Raw genomic sequence first — 22,876 nt, 5'->3', positions numbered from 1 at the left:
TGTCTATATCTTTATCACCAAATCATTAAAATCTGATAAATTATCAAAATCAGTGATGCCTACATCAGTATCTTAGTACTTTTATATGTAGTACTAAAGACTTCACAGTCATAATTCTAATCAATCATCCAAACTCTTAAAGGCGCTGAATAAGTCTACAGCCTCCATTTAGAATAAGGAAGAATCCAACACAATTGCTATTTTTAAAAACCAGATTATAACTTTATCTTAAACTGTAAAAACATGATGTGATAGCTATTTTCCTCAGTGCCTAAAGTTTCTGAAATGGAGGTATTCTCCAAATTTGCACTCCAAAATCAAGCTACAAATGGCTGATGTTTACTAAAGGTGTTGAAATGCACTCATATGCAGACGATGCGCAGGCATTCAAATGCATGTGAATTATATCAAGGCATCAGAATATTGAAATATAAATGAGGTGTCCAAAAATGCTTATGCAACGTAAAGAGTTCATTTGTCTGGATCTCATTTATAATTGTTCCAATCTGACATTTTGGTGACACAAGCCTATTTAACAAGTCTGATGAATTGTATTTTGATTTATTTAAAACATTTTTTTTTACCCTTAAAGAAATTTCATTTGAGAACACTGTAGCAGTTGTATTGGTGGTCAGCTTTTAGTTTGATTAGTAATAAAATACGAGTTTTTAAAAAAAATCTTGTGTTTTTCCACCCACACAGAGTTAGCCACGAAGACGTGTTATCTTTTTCTTCTGTTTACCAAACTGATTTTTATCCTTATTAAATTTTTTCCTTTGTCAATTGAAATTGCATTATCCTTTCAAACAGCATTGTACTTCATTTTTAGATATGATTGGTAACATGATTATTCATTGTCTCATAATGCCAAACATTTGTAGAACCATTTACACCCAAGTAAATGAAAAAGAATAACTAAACACAAGTGTACCATGCACATTACATGCATGGTCAATGTTTAACAGTCCATATAGACACTATTAGGTCATGGTTGTCCCTGGATTACTGACCAATATGACTCAATGATCTGGATCTTTGGTTACACCATGCAGTCTTGAACAAAAATTACTTTGCAACATCCATTATTTTCTTATTGGACCCCAGAATCAATAGTTTTCTTTACTACTTAAAGCACGAGTCATTTACAAAATTTGGTCAAGGAACTTACCTTTGAACTGAAGTTATTCTGCAAAAGCCATTTTGATCTTAACCTTTGATCCCCAAGTCAATAGGCCTTTACCATACCCAAAGTGCAAGCTCTCCACAATCTTTGGTCATTATACATAGTCTAGAACTACAGTTATTACTTGAGAACCATTTATCTTCTTTTAGTCACAGTGAATTTGATCTTTGAATCTTAAATTTCTTTCTTAACTAACATGTAAGTCATTCCTAAACTTTGCTTAAGGTATGTGGTTAGGAACTGAACATTTTGTATACAAACATTTTTCTTCTTTCAATCAATGTTACCTTGAATACTGAACCCCAACATTAATATGCTTCTTCCTTACCCCTTAAACCATACACAAAGTTGAGACCTGGTATGCAGAACTAATGTTACTGAGCAGAAACCATTTTTATTCTTTCAGTCTCAGTAGCCTTGACCTTTGACCCCACCCCAATCAGATGGCTTTTTACTTCACCCATTGTGCAAACTATCCACAAAGTTTGGCCAAGACTTAAATGTTATCATGCAGAAATCATTTTTCTTTGTTTAGTATGTGATCTTGATCTTTTGACCCCCAAATCGATAGACTTCTCTTTCATCAAGAATAAATTACCTGTAAAGTTTGGTGAAGGCAGATGTTATATAACTAAAGTTATCATTTTTGAAAAGGAAAATTTTACAGTCATTGAATAATATAAGACAAGCATATGAAAATCCATGAGAACACAAACGACTATTCTGCAACTGAAAGTGAAGTTTTAGTATGGTCTATAAAAGGAGTCCAATATTCCACCATTTCTACATCAGCATGCTATATATTTATCACATAAAAACCTTTCATGTCCCATACAACGTCATTTTATGGCATCAACAAGATAATTCTGTGTACACTTAACTTAGTCTCCAGTACAAATCAAAATATAGTTACTGGAGAGAAGAAAAAAAAGAACAATGTATTGTAAATACAATTCCCCTCATCAAGAGAAGCACAGTTGGAATAGCTGACAATATACAGCAGGTATGGCAGATTGACATTGAGGCAGTGGTAGCTGGAAACCCTTTTGAAGATTCTGAAATATCTGAAAGGATTTTATCCCATTACCTACTGGTTGTAAATCTAAATTAATCATCAAGCCATTATGTGGTAAAATGCATCAACAGTCTCATTAGTGTAGGGTCCGAACAAAGTTTGATTAGTCTAGATTTAATGGGTTAAAAGTCTTAGTGAATGTAAAAAACCAAATACAAATGTCACTTACATGTGGAAATTAGGTCATAGTAACCTAGTTTTGGTATGAGTGAGTTACTTTATGCAAGATGTATCATCATACCAATTTTCATGTAAGTGCAATACAGTCTAAGATATTGAGTGATCATACCAATTTTCATGTGTTAGTGAAATACAGTCCTAGTTATTAAATGTGTTACAAACATTTGAAAATAAAGAACTTACTCATTGCAAATTAGGTCACACTGACTTTGATATGGCTGAGTAACACTCCTCAACAATCATCAACATACCAATTTTCATTTGCTTTAAGGCAAAAAAGGGAACAAGATATTGAGGGTATAATGAAAAAATTTAAGAGGCACAAGTTCCTTAAACAGGGAAATTAGGTCAGTGACATAGTTTTTGTTTGTACCTCCACATATACATTTTCATAAGTGGAGGTCAAAAATAAGGTCCACAATACTATAACAAATGAATAGCTGAAAATACTAGTCACTCAAAAGTATATGATCTACATTGGAATGGTAGTGTTGTTCCTCTTTATTTGTACATGTATCTACATTCATAGCAAAGACTTAATAAAATGGTACTAACAGCTGCCTTGCTAGGTGCTCAGCATTAAGAGGTTAGTGTTAGGACTGGTCAGCCTAGTGTCAGAATAATGTGACTGGGTGGGACATCATGCTCCATGTCTGCAGCATGATGCCAAAGTGCTAGACATCACTATAAACTGCCACACTGCAGACATTGTAGCGATATGACTGAAAAACTGTTGAAGCTATGTTAAAAATCTAAATCACACACAGAGACCATCATTCTCATCATTATAGTTCTATCATGCTCATTATTGTCATTATAGTTCCATCATGCTCATTATTATCATTATAGTTCTATCATCCTCATTATTATCATTATATTTCCATCATCCTGATTATTATCATTATAGTTCCATCATCCTCATTATTGTCATTATAGTTCCATCATCCTCAATATCTTATCATTATAGTTCCATCATGCTGATTATTATCATTATAGTTCCATCATCCTCAGTATGTTATCATTATAGTTCCATCATCCTCATTATTATCATTATATTTCCATCATCCTGATTATTATCATTATAGTTCCATCATCCTCAGTATGTTATCATTATAGTTCCATCAGCATCATTATCATTATAGTTCCATCATCCTCAGTATGTTATCATTATAGTTCCATCATCCTCATTATTATCATTATAGTTCCATCATCCTCATTATTATCATTATAGTTCCATCAACCTGATTATTATCATTATAGTTCCATCATCCTCAGTATGTTATCATTATAGTTCCATCATCATCATTATTATCATTATAGTTCCATCATGCTCATATTGTCATTATAGTTCCATCATGCTCATTATTTTCATTATATTTCCATCATGCTCATTATTATCATTATAGTTCCATCATCCTCAATGTTATCATTATAGTTCCATCATGCTCATTATTATCATTATAGTTCCATCATCCTCAATATGTTATCATTATAGTTCCATCATCCTCAGTATGTTATCATTATAGTTCCATCATGCTCATTGTTGTCATTATAGTTCCATCATCCTCATTATTATCATTATAGTTCCATCATCCTCATTATGTTATCATTATAGTTCCATCATCCTCATTATGTTATCATTATAGTTCCATCATCCTCATTATGTTATCATTATAGTTCCATCATCCTCATCATTATCATTATAGTTCCATCATCCTCATTATTATCATTATAGTTCCATCATCCTCAGTATGTTATCATTATAGTTCCATCATGCTCATTATTGTCATTATAGTTCCATCATGCTCATTATTTTCATTATATTTCCATCATGCTCATTATTATCATTATAGTTCCATCATCCTCAATATGTTATCATTATAGTTCCATCATCCTCATTATGTTATCATTCATTATAGTTTCTTTATCCTCATTATTATCATTATAGCTCCATCATCATCATTATTATCACTATAGTTCCATCATCCTCATTATTATCATTATAGTTCCATCATCCTCATTATTATCATTATATTTCCATCATGCTCATTATTATCATTATAGTTTCATCATCCTCATTATGTCATCATTATAGTTCCATCATTCTCATTATCATTATAGTTCCAACATGCTCTTTATTATTATATTTCCATCATGCTCATTATTGTCATTATAGTTATATCACCCTTTTATTATCATTATATTTCCATCATCCTCAGTATGTTATCATTATAGTTACATCATCCTCATTATTATCATTATATTTCCATCATGCTCATTATTATCATTATAGTTTCATCATCCTCATTATTATCATTATATTTCCATCATGCTCATTATTGTCATTTTAGTTCCATCATCCTCATTATGTTATCATTATAGTTCCATCATCATCATTATCATTATAGTTCCAATATCCTCATTGTTATCATTATAGTTCCATCATCCTCATTATTATCATTATAGTTCCATCATGCTCATTATTATCATCATAGTTCCATGGATTCATTTCATTTTTGGACAAAAATGGGTTTATTTATCTTGGGGCTGCATCACATGGTTCATTATACATGGAAATATGAATGATGCAAAAATAAGCAGAGACAATAAACAAACTTCTGACAAAACATCCAATCTGAATCTTGTGAAACTAATAACATTCTTAGTGCATACTGGTCTGCAAAGAGTTGTTGAAAATGTTCCTATGGTAGCTGAGATGCATGCTGTAAACAGAAATTAACTTCATGTAGCCATTGTTCTATTAAAGAACGGAGAGCAATTTTCATTTTCCAATTTCTTTTGTTATCTGTTTGTAGAAGGTATTTTTGCACTAAATGCTTGATGGAGATGAATATTCCTAAATGTACTGATACTCAAGTTTCACCATTGCTTGATGGAGTTGAATATTCCTAAATGTGATGATACTCAAGTTTTACCCATGCTTGATGGAGTTGAATATTCCTAAATGTGATGATACTCAAGTTTCACCATTGTTTGATGGAGTTGAATATTCCTAAATGTACTGATACTCGAGTTTCACCATTGCTTGATGGAGTTGAATATTCCTAAATGTGATGATACTCAAGTTTCACCCATGCTTGATGGAGTTGAATATTCCTAAATGTGATGATACTCAAGTTTTACCCATGTTTGATGGAGTTGAATATTCCTAAATGTACTGATACTCAAGTTTTACCCATGCTTGATAGAGTTGAATATTCCTAAATGTGATGATACTCAAGTTTCACCATTGCTTGATGGAGTTGAATATTCCTAAATGTGATGATACTCAAGTTTTACCCATGTTTGATGGAGTTGAATATTCCTAAATGTACTGATACTCAAGTTTTACCCATGTTTGATGGAGTTGAATATTCCTAAATGTGATGATACTCAAGTTTTACCCATGTTTGATGGAGTTGAATATTCCTAAATGTACTGATACTCAAGTTTTACCCATGTTTGATGGAGTTGAATATTCCTAAATGTACTGATACTCAAGTTTTACCCATGCTTGATGGAGCTGAATATTCCTAAATGTGATGATACTCAAGTTTCACCATTGTTTGATGGAGCTGAATATTCCTAAATGTACTGATACTCAAGTTTTACCCATGTTTGATGGAGTTGAATATTCCTAAATGTACTGATACTCAAGTTTTACCCATGCTTGATGGAGTTGAATATTCCTAAATGTGATGATACTCAAGTTTCACCATTGCTTGATGGAGTTGAATATTCCTAAATGTGATGATACTCAAGTTTTACCCATGTTTGATGGAGTTGAATATTCCTAAATGTACTGATACTCAAGTTTTACCCATGCTTGATGGAGTTGAATATTCCTAAATGTGATGATACTCAAGTTTTACCCATGCTTGATGGAGTTGAATATTCCTAAATGTGATGATACTCAAGTTTCACCATTGTTTGATGGAGTTGAATATTCCTAAATGTACTGATACTCAAGTTTTACCCATGCTTGATGGAGTTGAATATTCCTAAATGTGATGATACTCAAGTTTCACCATTGTTTGATGGAGTTGAATATTCCTAAATGTACTGATACTCAAGTTTCACCATTGCTTGATGGAGTTGAATATTCCTAAATGTGATGATACTCAAGTTTCACCCATGCTTGATGGAGTTGAATATTCCTAAATGTGATGATACTCAAGTTTTACCCATGTTTGATGGAGTTGAATATTCCTAAATGTACTGATACTCAAGTTTTACCCATGCTTGATAGAGTTGAATATTCCTAAATGTGATGATACTCAAGTTTCACCATTGCTTGATGGAGTTGAATATTCCTAAATGTGATGATACTCAAGTTTTACCCATGTTTGATGGAGTTGAATATTCCTAAATGTACTGATACTCAAGTTTTACCCATGTTTGATGGAGTTGAATATTCCTAAATGGGATGATACTCAAGTTTTACCCATGTTTGATGGAGTTGAATATTCCTAAATGTACTGATACTCAAGTTTTACCCATGTTTGATGGAGTTGAATATTCCTAAATGTACTGATACTCAAGTTTTACCCATGCTTGATGGAGTTGAATATTCCTAAATGTGATGATACTCAAGTTTCACCATTGCTTGATGGAGTTGAATATTCCTAAATGTGATGATACTCAAGTTTTACCCATGTTTGATGGAGTTGAATATTCCTAAATGTACTGATACTCAAGTTTTACCCATGCTTGATGGAGTTGAATATTCCTAAATGTGATGATACTCAAGTTTTACCCATGCTTGATGGAGTTGAATATTCCTAAATGTGATGATACTCAAGTTTCACCATTGTTTGATGGAGTTGAATATTCCTAAATGTACTGATACTCAAGTTTTACCCATGCTTGATGGAGTTGAATATTCCTAAATGTGATGATACTCAAGTTTCACCATTGCTTGATGGAGTTGAATATTCCTAAATGTGATGATACTCAAGTTTTACCCATGTTTGATGGAGTTGAATATTCCTAAATGTACTGATACTCAAGTTTTACCCATGCTTGATGGAGTTGAATATTCCTAAATGTGATGATACTCAAGTTTCACCATTGCTTGATGGAGTTGAATATTCCTAAATGTGATGATACTCAAGTTTTACCCATGTTTGATGGAGTTGAATATTCCTAAATGTACTGATACTCAAGTTTTACCCATGCTTGATGGAGTTGAATATTCCTAAATGTGATGATACTCAAGTTTCACCATTGCTTGATGGAGTTGAATATTCCTAAATGTGATGATACTCAAGTTTCACCATTGCTTGATGGAGTTGAATATTCCTAAATGTACTGATACTCCAGTTTTACCCATGCTTGATGGAGTTGAATATTCCTAAATGTGATGATACTCAAGTTTTACCCATGCTTGATGGAGTTGAATATTCCTAAATGTGATGATACTCAAGTTTCACCATTGTTTGATGGAGTTGAATATTCCTAAATGTACTGATACTCAAGTTTTACCCATGCTTGATGGAGTTGAATATTCCTAAATGTACTGATACTCAAGTTTTACCCATGCTTGATGGAGTTGAATATTCCTAAATGTGATGATACTCAAGTTTTACCCATGCTTGATGGAGTTGAATATTCCTAAATGTGATGATACTCAAGTTTCACCATTGTTTGATGGAGTTGAATATTCCTAAATGTACTGATACTCAAGTTTTACCCATGCTTGATGGAGTTGAATATTCCTAAATGTGATGATACTCAAGTTTCACCATTGCTTGATGGAGTTGAATATTCCTAAATGTGATGATACTCAAGTTTTACCCATGTTTGATGGAGTTGAATATTCCTAAACGTACTGATACTCAAGTTTTACCCATGCTTGATGGAGTTGAATATTCCTAAATGTGATGATACTCAAGTTTCACCATTGCTTGATGGAGTTGAATATTCCTAAATGTGATGATACTCAAGTTTTACCCATGTTTGATGGAGTTGAATATTCCTAAATGTACTGATACTCAAGTTTTACCCATGCTTGATGGAGTTGAATATTCCTAAATGTGATGATACTCAAGTTTTACCCATGCTTGATGGAGTTGAATATTCCTAAATGTGATGATACTCAAGTTTCACCATTGTTTGATGGAGTTGAATATTCCTAAATGTACTGATACTCAAGTTTTACCCATGCTTGATGGAGTTGAATATTCCTAAATGTGATGATACTCAAGTTTCACCATTGTTTGATGGAGTTGAATATTCCTAAATGTACTGATACTCAAGTTTTACCCATGCTTGATGGAGTTGAATATTCCTAAATGTGATGATACTCAAGTTTTACCCATGTTTGATGGAGTTGAATATTCCTAAATGTACTGATACTCAAGTTTTACCCATGCTTGATGGAGTTGAATATTCCTAAATGTGATGATACTCAAGTTTCACCATTGCTTGATGGAGTTGAATATTCCTAAATGTGATGATACTCAAGTTTTACCCATGTTTGATGGAGTTGAATATTCCTAAATGTACTGATACTCAAGTTTTACCCATGCTTGATGGAGTTGAATATTCCTAAATGTGATGATACTCAAGTTTCACCATTGCTTGATGGAGTTGAATATTCCTAAATGTGATGATACTCAAGTTTTACCCATGTTTGATGGAGTTGAATATTCCTAAATGTACTGATACTCAAGTTTTACCCATGCTTGATGGAGTTGAATATTCCTAAATGTGATGATACTCAAGTTTTACCCATGCTTGATGGAGTTGAATATTCCTAAATGTGATGATACTCAAGTTTCACCATTGTTTGATGGAGTTGAATATTCCTAAATGTACTGATACTCAAGTTTTACCCATGCTTGATGGAGTTGAATATTCCTAAATGTACTGATACTCAAGTTTTACCCATGCTTGATGGAGTTGAATATTCCTAAATGTGATGATACTCAAGTTTTACCCATGCTTGATGGAGTTGAATATTCCTAAATGTGATGATACTCAAGTTTTACCCATGTTTGATGGAGTTGAATATTCCTAAATGTACTGATACTCAAGTTTTACCCATGCTTGATGGAGTTGAATATTCCTAAATGTGATGATACTCAAGTTTCACCATTGTTTGATGGAGTTGAATATTCCTAAATGTGATGATACTCAAGTTTTAGCATTACTTGATACAGATGAATATTCCTGAATGTGATGATACTCAAGTTTTTAACATTCCTTGATGGAGTTGAATGTTCCTAAATTTACTGATACTCCAGTTGTACCATTACTTGATAGAGTTGAATATTCCTAAATGTGATGATACTCAAGTTTTACCATTACTTGATAGAGTTGAATATTCCTAAATGTGATGATACTCAAGTTTTACCATTACTTGATAGAGATGAATATTCCTAAATGTGATGATACTCAAGTTTTACCATTACTTGATAGAGTTGAATATTCCTAAATGTGATGATGCTCAAGTTGTACCATTACTTGATAGAGATGAATATTCCTAAATGTGATGATACTCAAGTTTTACCATTACTTGATAGAGTTGAATATTCCTAAATGTGATGATACTCAAGTTGTACCATTACTTGATAGAGTTGAATATTCCTAAATGTGATGATACTCAAGTTTTACCATTACTTGATAGAGTTGAATATTCCTAAATGTGATGATACTCAAGTTGTACCATTACTTGATAGAGTTGAATATTCCTAAATGTGATGATACTCAAGTTTTAACATTAGGTTGATGGAGATTAATAATTGTAAGTTACATTTACTGTTTTCCTCTATCTCTGCACCATGGACCAGAAGAGGTCCATCATCTGTCTGCACAAGTTTGTTATCACTACTGATAGGATTGCGACAAAAGTTTAGAAAAAGATTTTCCAAAGATCAAGTTGGCCCAAGAAGATAATGTTGCCCAGCACCATGGAAGCCAGTTTGAAATTCTTGCTGTCTCTACAACTCATGAAAGCATGTTCTTGACAATGATGGGGTTTGCACAAAAAGACTTCTTATCATGTCTAGTTGGTCATAAATGAAAATGTTGCCAATCTGTTGTTGATTATGGCTGCCACAATGTCCAATCTGAAAATCTTATAAAAAATCATCCTGAATGGATGGTCATGTTGACATGGGGTTTTCACTAAAAGACTTCTGATGATGTCAAGTTGGTCCTAAATGATACCCTGAGGCATCCAGTATGGACACCAAGATAATCAGGTTGAAAATCTTCATGTTGCAACTCCAGCTCAATGGATTTCATATTGACACTGAAAGACTTCATATGATATTTAGATTTTGGCAATAAATGAAAACAGTGCTGATCTGGCATCCAGTATAGCTACCATGTTATCCGTCTTGAAAATCTCTGCATCTCCTGAATGAATGGTAATATCCTCCAAAGGTTTTAACAAGAAGACTTCTTATGATGTATTGATCAATGAAGATGGTGCCAGTCAGACATCCAATATGGCTACCATGGTATCTTGCTTGAACATTGTTATCTCTACTCCTCATGAATGAAGGGTCATATCATTTTGGGTTTTTTTACATTAAAGACTTCATACGTCTATTTTGTCCTAAATGAAAATGTTACCAGATTGACATTAAGTATGGCCACCATCTTGAAAATCTTATTACTACCCTACATATTATTAGCAACATATCTGCACTTTTGTGATGAGTTTTGAAAACCTAACTGACCTATGAAGCAAGTCAAAGGTCATTGCTAGCATTTTTGTACATAACTGAGCTTTAATTATAGAAGTGAGTTTTGACCAGACTTGATACTCAGTTCAATGCCAATCAACAAGTTGAAAGTGCCCCGACATTCATTGTAAGGTGAAAAGTCTTGATTAAGATTAAAAGGTTTCCTGGCTTGTAAGCATTATAACAGAAAGAAGTAAGAATGGATTTTAAATTTAGATTTAAGCATATTTATCCTGTGGTTGTATCTTGACATGATCTGATATAAACTGATCTTGTATCATTGATATTAGGTTCAACATCAAAAGCAAAGACTGAATTTTGTATTGCTCTTAAAGGCATCTTGTGGACATGTTAATTTAGAGAAATGAAGTTATGCTTGTTACTAAATTGTTGTGTTGGAATTTCTCAGTAATATTGGAGATGGTTTAAAATTTCAACAGTTGAAGAAAAGAGGCATACTTAACCTGGATTCTTAAAAATTCTTTTCAGGCAGTAGATCATCAATCTCTTAAAGGGACTCTTAATTTAGTATGATCATTGTTCTTTCTGAATAAATTACTAAAAGACTAATTATTAAATTAGTTACTGGTAGTCTCTTCTTTATATCCATTATGATGGTCATAGAAAAAATATAGTTTTAGCTTTTTATCCTTTTCTGAATTTTCTATGGCAAAATAAAGGGTTGTACTTTCAAATCCAATTACCTGTCAACCCTCTGGGCCCTGTCATTATTAAAGCAGAATATAAGTTTAATCATATCCCTGGTGGCAGTAATTTAACAATGATGCTCATTAAGAAATAAGTTTTTGAGGATCATCAAAAACCTGAATAATGAAATTCAAAAGAACAGGAAAGCAGTTTTGATTTGTCATGTACAAAGAATTGTAATAGTTTTTAGAACTGTGCAATACTTGATTTACTCTTTGTGGAGTTCTATACTGTCATGCATAAACTTTCGTGTGAAAGTCAAGAAAATATGAAAACTGGTAATAATGATTTCAAAATCATATGTGATGTTAGAAAAAGATTTAAAGGTAAGTAATCCATGCATTACCAGTTAGAAGAAGTTGAGCAGAGTTCGCTGTACTGTGCAACTAATGGTATTGCTTCATTTCTAAAAATTGATCAATAATTTGACCTACATCATTCATGTCTTTCATAATACTGGTTAAAATTAGCACCTAGATGTCCTTGAAAAATAAAAAATCCATGTTGAGAAATCAATGGCTCTTGGTCATGTCTTCATGCTGAATTGCAGAAATTAATTTACACAGCAAACATGTTACTATAGCATTTTTAGTTCCAGTGTTCAAAGTTGGGTTCAATCTACCTCAGTTTTTTCCATGAAACCATGATAATAGAACTGGTTCAAACAACCTCATGTTCTCATCTTTATTATAACAAAATATAAAAGATATTAAAATTTTCATATGGCTTCATGCCATTGCCATGGGATATTAAGCAAATGTTTACAAATGGCACACTGATTGAACTGTATTGTTGTTTTAATCTGCATGTTAATAAAGATTTACTTTGTTTTCACTTTCCAGTTTGGTTTTCTCAGCCATCTAAGTGACAGTTATGGAGGTACAATTGTTTTTGTTTTTTAGTACAGGGCATTTTTAATATGGGTTGTCATGAAATAGCAGAGAAAAGCATCACTCTGTATTAAATTTCTCGGCATCAAAATGTGCCATTACACAATAAGAGGTTAAGACCAAATCTGTGTCATTTGTCACTTGTTATTGGCATTTTTCCAAACATTATGCTTTATATCTGTTATATTTTGCCACTGCACCTTGAATTTGTAGTTTTTATTTTTTTTTTACTCTTTGTTCAGGCAAATACCTTGGTAATGGGATAATTTGGTATTTATATATGATTTTTACTTTATTTACACTGATTTACTGTGATATGTTTTAATTATATATATATATATATATATATATATATATATATATATATATATATATATATACAGTAGAAGTCTTCGATTTTGTTAATTTTGCAGAACTTATTTGGGTATTTACTGTAAGTGGGAATTGAGATAAGTTTGTATTTCATGACAATGTGTTGGCCCTGGTTAGTTTTGTCATTGTGACAGATCTGCAATTTCATTGATTGTACCATTTATTTAGAGTTACCTCCCCTATTTTTATCATTGCCAAACTAGCACGTGTAAATAAGAAGCACATCTCTGAAATAAATACCTAGTCTTCACCTGTCTGAAACCCAAATGGTTGAGGACACAAGTCATGACCTGTAATTATGTCACTAGTGATTATTTCATATCTCCAGAAATTGTCCTTGTAAAGATCAATACACAGTAAAGAAAGTTTATAATGTTTCACTGGAGACTGGGATATTTTTAACATTATAACTGTGAAATGCTAATATATGTCCAATGTGGTAATTTATGTTTTGAATTGTTGATGTACATATCGATAATGTTGGACATACCTGTAGTTAACAATTTATGCTGTTACAATTAATCTCAGAAAAGTTTATTTGAATTCATATGTAATGGTATTTAAAATATGAAACAACAGTTATATAAATGCATGAAAAAATGATAAACCAGCAAGTTTTACCATTAATTGAAAATGTCAACGTACGTAGACATGTACCTGCCAGTGAATGATAAAAGTCAATTTATGTCTTTGTTCAGCAACTTAGCAACTATTAAATTAGTCCTTCATTTATTTAGCTGCAAAAAAATTGTCAGGTCATATATATTTTTATAATTAATCTAAGATTTTTCTTTATAAATTTAATGTACATAGACATGTAACTGCCAGTGAATGATAAAAGTCAATTTATGTCTTTGTTCAGCAACTTAGCAACCAGTAAATTAGTCCTTCATTTATTTAGCTGCAAAAAAATTGTCAGGTCATATATATTTTTATAATTAATTTAAGATTTTTCTTTATAAATTTTTTAGTGACATGCAAATGTTCATCAAGAATATCAGGAGTTACTTGAGCTGTTGAATCAATTATTCAACATACAGGTATAGAACAAAAGCTAAAGAATATTTTTCAATTATTTAGTCAGAAAATTACAAACCAAAACATCTCTTTTCATGCTTTAATGGCACTGAACCAGGAACCGCTGATCCAAATTACTGATTATAATGAATGAGGTGTGATAATCATGCCTTTGTAATTTAAATGACCACTTATTACCTGGATTTGGCACATTAGGTGATACAATTTTTTATAATAGAGCTAAATTTCATCTATTTACAAAGTTTAAATAAAATCAGATCAGAAACACTTACCTCCAGTTCAATCAATCAAATACAAGATCTCATTCACTTTTAACCTCACAGTGTCAGTTCAACCAATCAAATACAAGATCAGAGCATTAACTCTTGACCTCACTGTGTCAGTTGCTGTTGCTATACATGTACCAGAACCGCAGAGTGCAGTGTGTACTATAAATAGAACATGTTATCTCAATGATTCCATGTGAATATGCCCGGAAAATTTAAAGCACTGTAGTATATGTCCTGTTCAAGTATATTACCTTTTAATACATATTTGTTGTCAATAGAAAGGATTAAGAGCAAAATCTTGATGGCTGTGCAGTTATTTTCACTGAAGAAATTTTGTACAAGTATATGTTTTAAAATCCCAAGAAAATTAATTCTTTGAGTGAAGTTGTGTGACCAGCCATAATGTATCTCAACCTCTAAATCTGCTGGTTCATTGTCTACAGCTTTGTCACAAAATCATCCATATCTAATAAATTTCAACAGCGGTGTTGCCTACATCAATATTTGAGGCTTTATCTGTATTACTGAAACCTTCATAGCTCAATTCATAATCATCCGAACATGTCCATAACCTCCATTTATAATAATGAAGACTCCGACAAATTTGCTAGTTTTAAATACCAGACAATAACTTTATTATAAATGTTTATTTTCCTCAATTACTATAGTTTCTGAAATGGAGGTATTCTCTGACAGTGGTACTCCAAAAACAAGCACAAATGGCTGATGTTTACTGAAGATGTTGAAATGCATTCGTATGCAGATGATGCACAGGCATTCAAACGCATGTGAATTATATCAGTGCATCAGAACACACCACCATTGAAATATAATTGAAGTGTCCCGATGCTCTTATGTGAGGTAAAGAGTTAATATACACAGATCTCGTTCATAATTGTACCAATTTGACATCTGATGACATAAGCCTATTTAACAAGTCTGTTGGACTGTATTTTGATATTCATTTTTGATCCTGGATTTCTTTTGTTTTAATTTTAAAGAGATTTCGATTGAGGGCTCAATATTGTTGCCCATTACACTGTGACATTTGTATTGGTCTCCTTTTAGATTTTGATAGTTTTATTAGAAATAAATTATCAGGTTTTTTTTATATAAAAAATCTTCTGCCTGTGTTATTTCCACCCAGAACATAAGTATCCATGAATATATGTTATCTTTTATTTCTGTTTATAGAATGGATTTCCATCCCAATTACATTTTTTCCACCATGAATTGAAAGCACGATATCCTTTCAAACAGCATTTAACCTCATTTATAGATATGAGTGGTAACATAATTACATACTTATGCATTGTTCTGTTGTGCAAAACATTTGCAGAACAATTTACATCAGAGTGGTAATAATGAAATGGAATAACTAAACACACGAGTACCATGAACAGCACAGGATAGCTCGTGTTTTTTCATAATGGCATTGTAATGTATGGTTGACTCTGGATTATTGACCAACATGATTCGATTTGGACCATTGGTCAAGCTATGCAGTCTTTAACAAAACTTACTTTGCAATATCCATTATTTTCTTATTATTTTCCTTTTATACCATGACAATGACCTTTAGACCCCAGAATCTATATACGTCTTTATTACTCTAAGTGTGAGTCACTGACAACTTGCTGAAGTTATTCTGCCAAAGCCATTTTTCTTTGAGCCACAATGATCTTAACCTTTGATCTCCAAGTCAATTGGCTTTTACTAAAGTGCAAGCTCTCCACAAACTTTAGTCATTAAACATAGTCTAGAACTACAGTTATTGTGTAAGAACCATTTTTCTTCTTTTAGTCACTGTGACCTTAAAATCAATAGGATTCTTTCTTACCTAACATGTAAGTCATCTCTAAACTTTGCTTAATGTATACGGTCAGGAACTGAACATTTTTGTGCAAAAACCATTTTTCTTCTTTTGATTACAGTTACTTTGACCACTGGACCCCAACATCAATATACTTCTTCCTAACCCCTTAAGCCATACACAATGTTCAGACCTGGTGTGTGATTTAGAACTATTGTTATTGAGCAGAAACCAATTTTCTTCTTTCAGACAGTGATCTTGACCTAGGCTTTCTCCACACCATATGTGCAAAGCTATTTGCAAAATTTTGCCAGGTCTCTGATGATGCATAACTAAATGTTATCATGTGCAGACCATTTTTCTTCATTTTGTAAATGACCTTGACCTTTTGCCCCCCAATATCAATAAGCATCATTCTTTCATCAAGAAGAAATTACCTGTAAAGTTTTGTAAAGGTAAATGCTGATGTAAAACTAGTTGTCATGTGGAAAGGGAAAATTTAACAGTCATTAAAACAGACATAATGAAAACCAAGAGAACATGAATAACTTTTCCACAACTGAAAACTGAGTTTTAGTATGGTCTGTAAAACAAGTTCAATATTTCACCGTTTCAGTGTAGTATGTTAAACGTTTTTAAAATACATTTCACATGTCCCATGCTTCTTCATTTCCTGAAATCACACAAGTTAATTCTGTGTACACTCCGCTATGCATCTCCAGTACAATTCAAAATATCATTACTGGACAGAAAGAAGGAACAAACAATGTGTATTATATTATAAACACAATTCCCATCACCAAAACAAGCACATCTGAAATAGCTGTCAATATATAAACATATATGGAGGACTGACTGTGAGGCAGTGGGAGTTGGGAACCCTTATGGAAAGAAATACACTGATTCAGACTTCAGGCAGGTACAGAGGATTGATGGTAAGGCAGTGAAAGTTGGAAAGCCTGTTAATGAGATACATTGTTTCAGGTTGGACTTAATGGATTTGAACCCATTAACCACTGTTTGTGCGTCGAAGTTAATGACCAAGCCAATATGTGAAAGATGGAAATATTACTGCTAATTAAGATGCATCAACAGTTTCATTATTATCCAATCAAAATGTTATTTGTAATCGATTAGTCAGAGTGAATGTAACGAACACATGGATGAAAATACAAATGTCACTTACCGTGTGAAAATTAGGTCAGAGTAATCTAGTTTTTGTATGAGTGAGTTACTTTATGTAAGATGCATTCACATACCAATTTTTAATACAGTCCTAGATATTGAGTGTAACAAACAGATGAAAATACACATCTCATTCAAGTGTGCAAGTTAGGTCAGCCTGAGTTACTTTTAGAATGGTAGAGTAACTCTCCTCAGCAATCATCCACATACCAATTTTCATTGATGTAGGCAAAAAAGAGAGCAAGATATTGAGAGCATAATGAAAAATATTAAATGGGATAAGTTCCTCAAGCATAAAAATTAGGTCTGTGACCTAGTTTGTACATCTACTTCCATATATACATTTTCACAAGTGGAGGTCGAATAGGGTCCCAAGATACTGTAAAGAATAGCTGAAAATACTAGTCACTCAAGAGTAACACTTACATCACAGTGACCTACTTTGGTAATATTAAGTTATTCTCTTTTAGATGTATCTGCATGCCATTTTTTATGAGTGATGGTTAAACTGAGTTCAAATTATTGAGGGCACAAGACAAGAATGACCAAAAGTACAAAAGCCACTTGAGCATGAAAACATGGTATGCACAGTATGCATCTAGAAACTAATTTCCATGAGTGTAGGCAAAATGCCTACAATATATTGAAAGCATTAGGAACCAATAGTTTAAAATAGAAGCATCACTCAAGTTTGTGTGCGTGTGAGATTTGGATTTTTAACATAGCTTTAACAATTTTTCAGTCATATCGCTACGATGTCTGCAGTGTGGCAGTATATAGTGATGTCTAGCACTGGGGCATCATGTCGCAGACATGTAGTGTGCTGTCCTACCCAGTCACATTATCCTGACCAGTCCTAACACAAACCTCTTAATGCTGAGTGCCAAGCAAGGAAGCTGTTAGTATCATTTTTGTAAGTCTTTGGTATGACTCGGTCAGGGATCAAACCCATGACCTACCGCATCCGAGGCAGACACTCTAACCACTTGGCTACTGAAGCAGTCGTCAAACTGGTAATTCGATGAATTTGTTCATCACTCAATCATGAAAATTATGTCACACTGACCTAGAGTGTGGTATTGTGAAGTTATTCGTTTAGAGAAGCATCCATACTAAGTTTTAATAAGGTAGGTGAAACTGAGTCCAAGATATCGACAGCAAAATGGATGACTGAAAATACAAGTCAATCAAGCATAAAAACAGGACACAATGACCTAGTTTTGGCACAGTTTAGTTACATTTGTTAAGATGCATCCCCATACCAAATTTCACGAGTCTAAATGAAATAGGATCCAAGTTATTGAGAGTGATAAATGAATTGCTGAAAATTCAACAGTCACTCAGGCAAGATAATCAATGATGTCACAGTGGTGTAGTTTTGATACGTCAGTGTTACTCTATTCCATATAACAATGTTCATGAGTGATGCTTTATTAGGGTCAGAGATACTGAAGGTATAGCAATAAACATGAATGAACAGGCAAAATGTGTCATCCTCAGTTAAATACATTAAAAGAGATAGATTGCCTTCAAAGTTTTATTCAGTTAACTGAAACAATTTTAATATACAACAGAAACATGGCTCATTTTATGAAAATGTATTCAGTCCAATCACCTGTGCCATGAACCATCTGACTACAATCCATCACACATCGAAATAGAAAACAAAAACATATGGGCAAAAAATTAGATCTTTACATGGAGAACTCAATGTCCAAATTAAGTTCTGTTTAAGCCTTCACACAAACTTCAAAGAAAAAATCCTATTATAAAAAGAAGTCAAGTTTACATTACATCATTGTGTTTGTACATTACACTAGTGACTTTCTATGTACATTGCACTAGTAACTTTGTACATTACACTAGTGACTTTCTATGTACATCACTAGTAACTTTGCACATTACACAAATGACTGTAGATTACTTTAGTGACTTTCAAGCATGTACTAAACTGAACACTATGTCTTGCCAGTCATTCAGACTCTTAAAAACAATACTTCAGTACAATGAAACCAATGGAAAGGTAATGCTATATTTCCATTACTGATTATGGAGACATAACAAAAATCTGTATCACTCATGTTAAGTGAACAATTAATATTATTCTTTTAGCATTTGGTTTTTTGTGGCACTACAACACATGGAGGTTATATTATGCGGAGGAAGAAAAGTGTCTTGGCCAAGGAAACACCACTGTAGTGTCTTGACCACGGACACATCACTGTATTTGTTTTGACCAAAGACACACCATTGCAGTGCCTTAACCCAAGGCACACCACTATAGTGTCTTAACCCAGGACACACCACTGTAGTGTCTTAATCTGGAACACAACACTGTAGTGTTTTAACCAGGACATATCACTGTAGTGTCTTGACCATTAGGACATACCACTCTAGCTGATCAAGACTGACCCAATGGTAGTCTAAAAAATTAAACCCTCAACACTGTATTGATACTTATGGATGATTTGTGGGTCTGAATTAACCTATTCATAAAATCAAGGAAGTGTATGAAGACATTAGTGTCCGCAACACATTGGTGCACATTTTAGACACTTACCGTATTTATCACACCTCTTGAGCAACCGTTGGTTGAAGGATCCTTTTGCCAAATATGTAAAGAATATTTCTGGATCAAATGCTCTGTTTGACAATTTGTAAATCCATGTGGAATAACACAACCCTATGTCCTGTTACCATTTTGAATTTGGTGGCTACATATGCTATTACCAGATACTGGTAAGTGTCTAAACTGTATACTGGCGTGTTCTGGACAGACTGCACATTTTAATGAACAGATAACATCAAACCCACAAGTCCACCAGTATCAATACTGGTTTGTGTGGGTGTGTGTGTGTGTGTTACTGGATTAATCTAATGGAGAAAATTGATCATGTGCTCTTCTAGTTTTTCATGGCACAGAAGCAAATGCCGAGGAATGTAAAGGCATAGCCCAAGGACAAACCACTCCGTAGCTGATCCAATGGTGGGAAATAAACCTGCACCCATCAGTCAAATTCTTTAACCATTGAGCTATTGTAGATCCATATAATACTGAAAACTTTAACCATTTACAGTTTGAAAGTTACCATTTTACAGGTCGAGAATTACTATGAATTTCTTCGCTAAAGGTCGCTCTCGTGAACGGACCGCGGTTATTATACACCGTAAAACGTCTACATGGGAAATAGAACTGTAAGCCACCACTATATAATTCAATATTTAAAACCTAAAATCTCGATCTAGAAAATGGAACTTTAAGGACATGCAATTTGATTCAACCCTTGATATTGGATTTGTCGACATACGACATTGAAATTTCAACTGCAACTTTCTAATAGGGCCAGCTTTGTCCGCTACGGCGCCTCATGCATCTACCAGTTTCAACGGGAAACTTATGATTTGCAGTTCTAAACTTGATTAAGTTTTTAGATGTATTTTCGGGATATGAGAAACATATTTTTCACCCTAAATAACCTCTAATTAAAAACTTTAGATGACGTATTGATATTAGCTGCCCAAGTTTGTATGTGTTCATCTTTTAGTCCTTGTTCTATGAATTTTGTTAACCATTTAACTGACACAAAACTGATTTCTCCATACATAACTTAACCCAGCATCACCTAATATAGATTTTACTTCAAGTAGCCATTTGTTGTCATAGGAATTATCAACAAAGTGTTTGTATAAGAGAGTACGATAAGATATTTTGTCTTCTTAACCCACCAATCAAGTCAAATAGCTTATATTAGGACAGAACTTTTAAGTAAAAGTATTAAGATTGAAATTAGCAGCAGAGGGGGCGAATCGGACATTTTGTCCAATCGTTATTTGGCTTAATTATTACTTTCTGCACTCAACGATCTAGTGTCGTCAGCGCCTGGTAAAAAAAAAACGACGACGTCGTTGGGGGATCGTCGCGTCGTCATTTGGTTTAATTAACACCTTCTGCGCGCCGATCCCCAGCGTCGTCAGCGTCCGGTAAGCTCATCGACGACCGCGTCGATGTCATCGCCCCCTCTGCTGCTAAGTGGTTATTTACAATGATCTTACAAACAGAGTGATCACTAACTCCTCCTCTTGCAGATCAATTAGGTTATTTGACTGATCGGTAATTCTAAAATTAATTCTCGTTAAAAACCGATCATGGCATCGCATATAGACCGGATTAATCGGACTCTCAACGATTAAAAATCCCGGAGGGGCTGTTGGTGAAAATGAATAAAGGATATATCCCTGTTGAGCCTGATTTGATTGCTTGGTATCCACCTGGTAACTTCCTTCGATAGCATCACACACTAGATTAATCGCTATCACCGATGCGATATTTACGTTGTACGGGGCAATATGCCTACCATCATCTCCGTTATCGTGTCTGAGGATATAAGTTGATGGGGGGGGCATCCGCGGGTGGATTCTTAGGCCATCCTAGTATGGTTCTTATTGAACTGTTATAAATATCAACCATATACCCCGGTGTGCTTATTTCAATCGTCGACGATAACGTCGGTTCATGAACCGTAATAGCGATTTTTGATTCCTTTCCTGTGATCGATTTTATTCTGCGTTGAAATTCTTTATTGATTTGCTCTATTTGGTATGACAGATTTTGGTATTGTAACCTCCTCCCAGTCTGGGGTCCCATCGGGTTTATTTTTCCGTGCAAAAACCAGCGAGTTATTAGGTTGTTGTCCGTTAAATGCGTCCGCTCGGATATTAGGCCAACTGTGATATACTCGCAATTTTGCCAGCGCTATTTCCTTTACTGGAACCGGTGATGGAAAGTTTACACTGAATTCGGGTTTCGTTGATGTTATCGATATCATATTTGTTTGTACCGGAGTGGTATTCTCCGCGATCCGCTGAAGTAATTGAGACCCTTCGGGGTTCAGCGACATTATTATTATTCGTTGTTTTTAGTGTCTAATTTTAACAACCAGGTGGTTTCGGCTTCCAGTTGAAAATCCTCGATTTTTGACATCGCGGAGCTATATAACTGGACCATCGTGGAGAATTCAACATCGGATACGAACAAATTATCAATCGATAACGAGATCAACCCGGATAATTTCGAGTATGCGTCGGATACTATTTGATGTTTTACTGTATACTCGTTGAGTTTTTTCTGAAAACACGATGATATCTTCCTAGTGATTGCGTTGGCAACTCCAGCAACTGTTGTCATTGCGGAGACAGCGATTGGAACAGCGATCGGGGCTATCGTGGTCACCGTGGATAAAATAACACCGGCGCCAGCTACTATACCCGATACCGAGTACACGACCGCGTCGATGGCGGTTATTTTTCTGCGGTATTTTTTTATTTTTGCACGGTATTGTTCGGAAAGCGTTTTCAAGTTCGCGGAAAATTCTTTTGCGGTATCGAATCGATATTGATGTGACGTCGGTGATACCTCTGATTCAATTTCCTTGGTGGTCATTTTTATTTTAAAAGAGCTAGTGTTTTT

The sequence above is a fragment of the Sinohyriopsis cumingii genome, chromosome 15 (assembly GCF_028554795.1).
Source record: "Sinohyriopsis cumingii isolate HCF-2022 chromosome 15, ASM2855479v2, whole genome shotgun sequence".
NCBI classification, from domain to species: domain Eukaryota; kingdom Metazoa; phylum Mollusca; class Bivalvia; order Unionida; family Unionidae; genus Sinohyriopsis; species Sinohyriopsis cumingii.
This window is presented reverse-complemented; position numbering follows the sequence as displayed.